A 10,390-nucleotide genomic window follows, 5' to 3' on the forward strand; every position below is an offset into this window, starting at 1 on the left:
GTATCCCATGGTCCAATACTTTTGAAACTTGGAGAGTATTTTGGGGAGAGGCTCTGGATGCTATGCTGCAAATTTGGTGCCTCTACCTCAAAAAACAGCCCCACCTCAGAGCCCCAGATACCCGTGCATCAATTCTCCATTATTCCCTATGGGAATTGATCTCCATAGGCAATAATGGAGCGCCCAGCAGACATTTCCCTCCCTCCCCTCCACTTTCTGATGACCCTGAAGCAGGAGGAGGGCCTCCAAACCGGGGGATCCCTTGCCCCCAGCTGGACAACACACAAGGAGTAACACGGCAAAAGGACAAGAAAATCAAAGGCAGATAGCCCACCGTGAAAACCAGCTTCTATTATTAAATTATACAAAGTCAACATAAATTAGCACGCTCATATATAAATTTCACCATCATAAATTACACCAAAGCAACCTTAACATTCTGTCCTTAGTACAAACCGGAAGCAATGACACCAAGAGCCCTTTTTTCCTTTTGTGGTAAAATTTTCAATACATTCCATGGAATCCTGGTGTAGTACTCCAGACGATTAATGTCTGTCCAAAGATGCAGCCAATAATCCAAACTTCCAAGGACAAGGTCCTACCGAACCCTTGTTTCGCGTAAGCTTCTTCAAGCTGCGATAATCCTGAATGACATAATAAAAAAGTATACAATGATACAATAAAACCACCTGCATATAAGCCATAAAAACATTTTAAACGCTGAATAAAATCAGCAAACCCCTTAGCAATTTTCTTAAGTATTAGGCCAACATAGCCGACTTGTTTCTAAGCGAACACCAGAAAGATGCTACAATGAATCATACTGAATGGCTTATATGTAGGGTTGCCAAGTCCAATTCAAGAAACATCTGGGGACTTTGGGGGTGGAGCCAGGAGACATTAGCGGTGGAGCCAAGATCAAGGCTGTGACAAACATCATTGAACTCCAAAGGGAGTTCTGGCCATCACATTTACAGGGATGGCACACCTTTTCAATTCCTTCCTTCCTTAGGAAATAAGGAAGGATAGGGGCACCTTCTTTTGGGGCTCATAGAATTGGACCCCCTGGTCCAATCCTTTTGAAACTTGGGGGGTATTTTGGGGAGAGGCACTAGATGCTATACTGAAAATTTGGTGCCTCTACCCCAAAAAGCAGGGGGCCCCCCAGAGCCCCAGATACCCAGGGATCAATTCTCCATGATTTTCTATGGGAATAAATCTCCATAGGGAATAATAGAGTTCCCAGAAGACTATTCCCTCCCCTCCCCCCGCTTTCTGACGACCCTGAAACGGGGGGAGGGCCTCCAAACCGGGGGATCCCCTGCCCCCACCTGGGGATTGGCAACCCTACTTATGTGCAACAGGTGCAACAATTCAAAATGTTCCTTAAAGCTACAGAGTACCCAGCCACAGTCATTTTCAAAGCCAATATATAACTGATGCCCAAAACACATACACTTACAGCATACATTATAAAAAAAAACATGCTAAATCCCAGTCACTGTTGAGACCAGGAGGAAACAACGTCCTCAATGTAAAGATCATGCGCATTTCCTGTTGATGTAATCACCTACCGCAATCCATCCTACCCTGCAATCGCGTTGGAAACTTAAGAAGTACACAAAAACGTAAAGAGTCTGGTTCATGGTTAAACCGTATAAAGTGCTCTACCAAAGGAGCATCTACCACACGATTCTTCAGTCTAGAGTTATGTTCCAACACACATGTACAAATAGCACGTATGGTGGACCCCAAATACATTTTTTTTACACGGGCACAAAATCACATAAATACATCTCTATGTAGCACAAGTAGTGGTAGCCGTCAGATATATTTTATACCCAGTCTCTGGATGCACAAACACAGACATCTGCAGCGAAAGACCGCAAGCTAAACAGGCACTGCATTTAAAGTGCCCCCCCCCCGGTCCTAACCATCTCCCGCTCAGGCTGTACAATATCGGCTCTAAACAAACAATCTCCTAAATTCTTAGTTCTACTAAACCCCATTTTGGGTATTTCCTGACACCCTGGTAAATCTCTCACCAGAAACCAAATTTTTTTAATAATGTTATAAATGGACTGACACAAAGGGGAAAACTGCATGGCACAGGTTATATTATTCCCAGCGTTCCTTTCCCGTGTCCTCCGGGAGCTATCAAAGAGCAAAGACCTATGTGTCTGACTGATTCTTGAAACTGCCTTAGTTAAAATCCTACTAGGAGAACCTCGGGATTTGAATTTTTCACAAATCCTGTCCCTCTCCTGTTCAAAATCTTGTCCCCTAGTCGAATTACGTTTAGCCCTAACCAATTGACTGTAGGGCAAATTAGCTCTTAAATGTACAGGATGACAAGAACTAAAACGTAAAGGGACATTCTTATCTGTAGGTTTCCTATAGATTTTAAACGCCAAGGTTCCATCTTCCGTCTTAAAGACACATGTATCTAAAAACGCAATTGTCTGTCTATCTGCAACATAGGTCTATCCCTCCATCAAATTTACATATATTTTAGTTCTTGTTTAGTTCCCTGGATTACATTCTACCAATTAGAGAGGGTGAGTGATAGCGGAATAGAATCATAGAATCATAGAGTTGGAAGGGATCTCGAGAGTCATCTAGACAGGAAGGAGGCAGATATCCACCCATCTGTCTGTCTTGCTCTATGGTATTCGCAATCTTGGGGGACTGAGCAGGAAACATCTCCAGTCTCTTCTAACATTCTACTCTTGTGCACCTTCCGTTATTTGCTACGCGTTCCACACACTTAGTCCTGAATGGACCCACAAGGCTGCCTTATGCTGAATTAGACCCTTGGTCCCTCAAGGTCAGTATTGCCTACTCAGGCTGGCAGCAGCTCCCCGGGGTTTCAGGTAAAGATCTTCCACATCACCTAATATCTCATCCTTTTAACTGGAACTACCAGGAATCGCAGCACAAAGAAAGGCACCACAGCATAGCCTGATCTCATCTGATCTTGGGAGCTAAGCAGGGTCAGTTCCTGGATGGGAGACCACCACGGAAGGTTGTACAGAGGAAGGCCACGGCCAACCACCTCTGCTCCCCCCTTGCCTTGAAAGCCCCTTGCTGGGGGAAGCTAAGCAGGGTTGGTGCTTGGAAGGGAGACCACCGAGGAAGGCTCTGCAGAGGAAGGCCATGGCCAACCACCTCTGCTCCCCCCTTGCCTTGAAAGCCCCTTGCTGGGGGAAGCTAAGCAGGGTTGGTGCTTGGAAGGGAGACCACCGGGGAAGGCTCTGCAGAGGAAGGCCATGGCCAACCACCTCTGCTCCCCCCTTGCCTTGAAAGCCCCTTGCTGGGGGAAGCTAAGCAGGGTTGGTGTTTGGAAGGAAGACCACCGAGGAAGGCTCTGCAGAGGAAGGCCACAGCCAACCACCTCAGCTTCTCACTTCCCATAAAACTGCTGTGACTTGATGGCACTTTACACCCACTCCGGGGATTGAACCTGGGACCTTTGGCACACCAAGCAGATGCTCTGCCACTCATCCACAGGCCCCTCCCCAGGGAGCCTGTCTCTTTCTCCCTTTGCATTCCTGCAAATCCAGGAGCACCCTCACCTGGCCAGCTCCTGGTTGAAGCGCGCACCGTAATCTGGAGCGACAGCCCGCGGCCGTTTCCTGGCTCTTTCTTGCATAACTTTCCCTACGTCTTCCTGGAGATTGGCCTTAATTGGATCCAGCAAGGACGTCGGCAACCCCCAGCAAGCGGCCCGCTGGCAGCGCTGCTCCGTGAAAGGTGATCCACTCTGTTGGATGCGCAGGTCACCATTTCCCCCTTGACAACCCATTAAGTGCTCCCTTTGACCCCCCGGCAACCATTAGCAGCCTTGCGGGGGACGGGGGGAAGAGGCAGATGTTGGCAATCAGACGCGTTGGAATCAAACGTGTAATTGTTTAGCCTGCTAACCTCTCCTCCCTTTCCCTCCTGCCTTCCGCCGTCTTCTCCCAGCCCTTGCAGCTGCTGCGACAGGAGAAGAGAATGAGGCCTGAGAGTTGCCAGGTCCAATTCAAGAAATATCTAGGCGCTTTGAGGGTGGAGCCAGGAGACATTGGGGGTGGAGCCAGGAGCAAGGGTGTGACCAGCATGACAGAACTGCAAAGGGAGTTCCGGCCATCACATTGAAAGGGACCGCACACCTTTTAAATGCCTGCCCTCCGCTGGAAATAAAGGACAGGGACACCTTCTTTGGAGGCTCATAAAATTGGACCCCCTGGTCCCATCTTTTTGAAACTTGGAGGGTATTTTGAGGAGAGGCATCAGGTGGTATGCTGCAGGTTTGGTGCCTCTATCTAAAAAAAGCAGCCTCTTCAGAGCCCCAGATATCCACAGATCAATGATCCATTATACCCTGTGGGAATCGGTCTCCACAGGGAATAATGGAATGCCCAACAGACATTCCCCCCCACACTTTCTGATGACCCTGAAGCGGGGGGAGGGCCTTCAAACCAGGGGATCCCCTGCCCCCACCTGGGGATTGGCAACCCTAGGCCTGAGGGTTGCCAGGTCCAGTTCAGGAAATTTCTGGGGACTTTGGGGGTGGAGCCAGGAGACATTGGGGGTGGAGCCAGAATCAAGGTTACAACAAGCATGATTGAACTCTGAAGGGAGTTCTGTCTATCACATTTAAAGAGACCACACAACTTTTAAATGCCTTGCCTCCATTGGAAACAATGAGAGATAAGGGCACTTTCTGAGGGGGCTCATAGAATTGGGCCCCCTGGTCCAATCCTTTTGAAACTTAGAAGGTATTTTGAGGAGAGGCATCGGAAGCTATGCTGCAAGTTTGGTGCCCCAGCCTCAGGAAAAAAGCCCATCCAGAGCCTCAGATACCCACAGATCAATGATCCATTATACCCTATGGGAATTGGTCTCCATAGGGAATAATGGAGTGCCCAGCAGACATTTCCCTCCCCCCACCCCTTGCTTTCTGATGAGCTTGAAGCAGAGGGAGGGCCTCCAAAAAAGGGGATCCCCTGTCTCCCGCCTGGGGATTGGCAACCCTCGCAGACCCCCAAAGTGAATCCCACTGATTAGGAGTTGGGGAGAGAGCCAAGGTGAGGATTCGGGTAGGAGCCGTTACCGGGCTGTGCCTCAGCTTAATGGCTTTGGAAGACAAACAGATTAGAGAGATAGAGGCATTGGCAGAAGGATCCGCTAAATTGGAACCATCGCTCCACCGCCCCAGGGAGATGGAAGGGGAGAAGAGGAGAGGAAAGAAGATGCCGCCTTCCCTTCTTCTTAGGGGTGCGGCCGTATTTCAGGACCGTCCTGGGTGGATCCAAAAGCCGAAGTTGCTTTGGTGGTGTTTTCGCAGGCAGCACCAAACTGGGCTGAATTCCCTCCAGCCCAGGCCAAATGGATGAAATCTGAGAGTTCAGGCTGTTTTTGCACAGGGATGACATCATAAGATAATAAAAGATGCCATAAAGAGAATGGAACGGAATGGGACAAATAGCAAAGACAAGAGCGGGGATGAAAGCTCTCGCAATGCTCACCCTCCCTCCGCACCCCAAAGAAAAGGAATTACATAGTTGTGCTTTTCTGGGTCCTGTTTGAAAGCCTCTATTGGGTGAAGGTGGAAAGCGCTATTAAGTCAGAGCCAACTTAGTGGTGACCCCGTAGGGGTTTCAAGGCAAGAGGCAAACAGAGGTGGCTTGCCATTGCCTGCCTCTGCATAAGAACATCAGAAGAGCCCTGTTGGATCAGACCAGTGGTCCCTCTAGTCCAGCATCCTGTCTCACACAGTGGCCAACCAGCTCCTCCAGAGGGCCAGCAACAGGGCAGAGAGGCCAAGGCCTTGATAAGAACATCAGAAGAGCCCTGCTGGATCAAACCAGTGGTCCAGCATCATGTCTCACACATTGACCAACCAGTTCCTCTGGACAGCCAACAACAGGATATAGAGACCAAGGCCTTCATAAGAACATTAGAAGAGCCCTGCTGGATCAGACCAGTAATCCATCTAGTCCAGCATCCTGTCCCACACAGTGGCCAACCAGTTCCTCTGAATGGCCAACAATAGGGCACAGAGGTCAAAGCCTTCATAAGAACATCACAAGAAGCCTGCTGGATCAGACCAGTGGTCCATCTAGTCCAGCATCCTGTCTCATACAGTGGTCAACCAGCTCCTCTGGAGGGCCAACCACAGGGCAGAGAGGTGAAGGCCTTGATAAGAACATCAGAAGAGCCCTGCTGGATCAGACCACTGGTCCAGCATCATGTCTCACACATTGACCAACCAGTTCCTCTGGACAGCCAACAACAGGATATAGAGAACAAGGCCTTCATAAGAACATCAGAAGAGCCCTGCTGGATCAGACCAGTAGTCCATCTAGTCCAGCATCCTGTCCCACACAGTGGCCAATCAGTTCCTCTGAACAGTCAACTACAGGGCATAGAGGCTGAATCCTTTATAAAAACATCAGAAGAGCCCTGCTGGATCAGATCCGCAGTCTAGCATCCTTTCCCACACAATGACCAACCAGCTTCCCAATGTGGTGCCTGGAAATTTGATTGTTTGTGCTGGTTTTAAAAAATATTGCTTGGACAGCAGCTGCCACCACAGCATCAGGATCTTCTCTGTGTGACTGGCGGCAATCTGTTGCAGCCATTTTGTGGTGGGCTCCTCCTGTTGCAGCCGCCATTTTGTGGTGGCCTTTCTGCCCGCTCTATTGTGACAGAATTCCATTGGTGCCCCCAGGCTTGAAAAGATTGGGGACTCCTGCTCTACAGGGTTGGATCCAACTCGCTGGAGTGGGGGGGGGGGGGGCGGGGAAGGAAAGAGGAGTCCCATTTGACCCCAAAGGAGGGTCCTTGGGCCAGCCATAAGTGCCCTGAGGGATCTCTCTACTTTCCGCAAGGCCTGTAAGACCGAATTGTTCCGACAGGCCTTTGATATCTAACCGGGAGAGAACTGCCACCCGACATCATATCGAGTACTAGACGATCACTGTCAGAAAAGAACTCGCCTATATTGTAGTGATACAGCACCACGGAATGGTTTTTAAAATCTTAATTTGTAATTATGTTTTATTGGTTTTAACGTGAATATGAATGTTGTCGGCCGCCCTGAGTCCGCTTGTGGAGAGGGCAGGATAGAAATTTAAAGTAATAAATAAATAATAAAATAATAAGCCTGCGCAAAAACTGTGAAAGGTGGGGTCGACTGTAAGGAACAGAAATGGGCAAGATAAAACGAAAATGCTGGCTAGGCCAAACGCAAAGAAGCAAGTAAGATTCAGGAGTGGCTTAGTATTGCAGTCAGAAACATACATTTCCCCCAGGGAGGTATCTAGTGAGTGTAAATCCCGCTGGGAAGCAAGACTGAATCACATGTTCATACCTGTGAGAGAGCCTTTCACCACCAGCTGAAAGGACCAGGTGAAATGATGGCAGGGGAGTCATGGAAGGATCTCCCGGGAGTTCCTTTTTTGTTTTAAGACTTATTTGGAGAAAGGTGGTGGACCACCTCCCCTAGGAGGAACAGCTGAAGAGCTGAGACCGATATCCCATTCACCTTACGCCACTCTCATGTTCCTCTTCTCTGCGGGGCTTCTTTCCTTCTCAGCAGGGCTTTTTCGCACGGCAAACAGAAACTGGTTTGTAGATCGTAGAGGTTACTGTTTGCCACACGAAAAAGCCAACGCTAGCTGCAGCCCCAGGGCAGATAGAGTGGAATCGGAAGGAATCCCCGCTGAGAGGAGAAACGGGAGAGCGGCGTAAGGTGAGTGGGAAATAGGCCTGGGACTTCTCAGTTTAGAAAAGAGATGACTAAAGGGGGACATGCAGGGCTTTTTTTGTAGCAGGAACTCCTTTGCCTATTAGGCCACACACCCCTGATGTAGCCAATCCTCCAAGAGCTTTCAGAGCTCTTATTCCAAGGCCTACTGTAAGCTCCAAGAGGATTGGCTATGTCAGGGGTGTGTGGCCTAATAGACAAAGGGGTTCCTGTTACAAAAAAGCCCTGGGGACATGATAGAGGTTTATAAAATTATGCGTGGGCTAGAGAGAGCAGACCAAGAGAGGTTTTCCTTCCTCTCCCCCAAGTACTTGAGCTTGAGGGCATCCGATGAAGCTGACGGGCAGTAGGTTCAGGATGGCCAAAAGGAAATACTACTTGACACAAGGGAATTAGATTGACTCATGGAGGATGTCTGTCTATGGCTGCTAGCCACGGTGACTGAGGGAAACCTCCACATTCAGAGGCACTAAGCCTCTGATTCCCAGACCCAGGAGGCAACATCAGAGGAAGAGCTCACGCTCTGTGCCCTGTTTTTGGTCATCCAAAGGAACTTGTTGGCCACTGTGTGAAACAGGATGTTGGACGAGATGGACCACTGATCTGATTAGGGTCCCAATCCCAGGTGGGAGCAGAGGATCCCCTGGTTTGGAGGCCCTCCCCCCGCTTCAGGTCATCAGAAAGCAGGGGGGATGTCTGCTAAGCACTCCATTATACTATATGGCAGGGGTGGCCAATGGTAGCTCTCCAGATGTTTTTGCCTACAACTCCCATCAGCCCCAGCCAGCATGGCCAATGGCTGGGGCTGATGGGAGTTGTAGGCAAAAAGCATCTGGAGAGCTACCGTTGACCACTCCTGCTATATGGAGACCGATTCCCATAGGGTATAATGTAGAATTATCCATGGGTATCTGGGGCTCAGGGGGCACTGCTTTTTGAGGTATAGCAATGAATGTTCAGCATAGCATCCGATGCCTCTTCTCAAAAAACCTCCCAAGTTTCAAAAAGACTGGACCAGGGGATCCAATTTTATCAGCCCCAAAAGAAGGTGCTCCTATCCATTATTCCAAATGGAGGGAAGGCATTTAAAAATCCCTTTCAATGTGATGGCCGGAACTCCCTTTGGAGTTTAATTGTGCTTGTCACAGCCTTGCTCCTGGCTCCACCCCCAAAGTCTTCTGGTTCCACCCCCAAAGTCCCCAGCTATTTCTTGAGTCGGACTTGGCAACCCTAAAGGCAGGGCATAAAGGAAGTAAATTTGCAATAGGCTCTGAACTCGTGACTGGCAAGCAGGGCACGAGTGGGAACAGCGGGCACCTGAGCATTTTAGCTTACCCATAGCCTTGCCTAATATAACCAGAACTATTCCAGCTATGGGAAATTTTGACATTTGCATACATCTGTGTCCACATTGCAAAATTCAGGGGATTTTTGTTTTGTTTTGGTGTTCTACAGATTACAGATTTTAATTCATTCCAGCACATCCCATAGGCAGCCTGGAGGCAGGGACATATGTCTCACCAGAGACTAGTAACAGGGTGTGCTTTTGTTTACATTCCCAGATATGGGCTTTAGAAGTTATCATGCGTGTTTCTTCTTGGGATTGTTGTGTTGTGGGAATCTCAGGCTCGGTCTATGACATCCCTAAGAATGTTGCCCGTGTGCTTGCTCAGGGGAGGGTAGATCTCATCCGAACATCAGAAGAGCCCTGGTGGACCTGATCAGTGGTCCATCTAGTCCTCGTCCTTTCTCACACAGGGCCAACCAGTTCCTCTGGAGGGCCAACAGCAGGGCAGAGAGGCCAAGGCCTTCATAACAACATCAAAAGAGCCCTGCTGGATCAGACCAGTGGTCCATCTAGTCCAGCATCCTGTCTCTGAAGGGCCAACAACAGGACACAGAGGCCAAGGCCTTCATAAGAACATCAGAAGAACCCTGCTGGATCAGACCAGTGGTCCATGTAGTCCAGCATCCTGTCTCTCACAGTGGCCAACCAGTTCCTCTGGAGGGCCAACAACAGGACGTAGAGACTAAGACCTTAGGGTTGCCAATCCCCAGGTAGGGGCAGGGGATCCCCCGGTTTGGAGACCTTCCCCCCGCTTCAGGGTCATCAGAAAGCGGGGGGAGGGGAGGGAAATGTCTGCTGGGAGCTCTATTATTCCCTATGAAGATATATTCCCATAGAAAATCATGGAAAATTGATCCGCTGGTATCTGGGGCTCTGAGGGGGCTGTTTTTTGGGGTAGAGGCATCAAATTTTCAGTATAGCATCTAGTGCCTCTCCCCAAAGTACCCCCCAAGTTTCAAAAAGATTGGACGAGGAGGTCCAATTCTATGAGCCCCAAAAGAAGGTGCCCCTATCCTTCATTATTTCCTGTGGAAGGAAGGAATTGAAAAGGTGTGCCGTCCCTTTAAATGTGATGGCCAGAACTCCCTTTGGAGTTCAATTATGCTTGTCACAGCCTTGATCTTGGCTCCACCCCCAATGTCTCCTGGCTCCACCCCCAAAGTCTCCTGGCTCCACCCCCAAAGTCCCCAGATATTTCTTGAATTGGACTTGGCAACCCTATAAGACCTTCATAAGAACATCAGAACAGCCCTGCTGGATCAGACCAGAGGTCCATCTAGTCCAGC

General features: G+C 49.2%; 1 long non-coding RNA gene across 1 annotated transcript; it reads right to left on the reverse strand.

Moving 5' to 3' along the window:
- Positions 1–333: 333 nt before the first annotated feature.
- LOC132573411 (uncharacterized) lies at positions 334–4,005 on the reverse strand. Its single transcript, XR_009555543.1, has 2 exons — positions 3,576–4,005; positions 334–644 (listed from the first exon to the last, which is right to left on the reverse strand). It is a non-coding gene; the product is annotated as an uncharacterized LOC132573411 (long non-coding RNA).
- Between the last annotated feature and the right edge of the window lie 6,385 nt (positions 4,006–10,390).

The sequence above is a fragment of the Heteronotia binoei genome, chromosome 6 (assembly GCF_032191835.1).
Source record: "Heteronotia binoei isolate CCM8104 ecotype False Entrance Well chromosome 6, APGP_CSIRO_Hbin_v1, whole genome shotgun sequence".
Taxonomy (NCBI): Eukaryota; Metazoa; Chordata; class Lepidosauria; order Squamata; family Gekkonidae; genus Heteronotia; species Heteronotia binoei.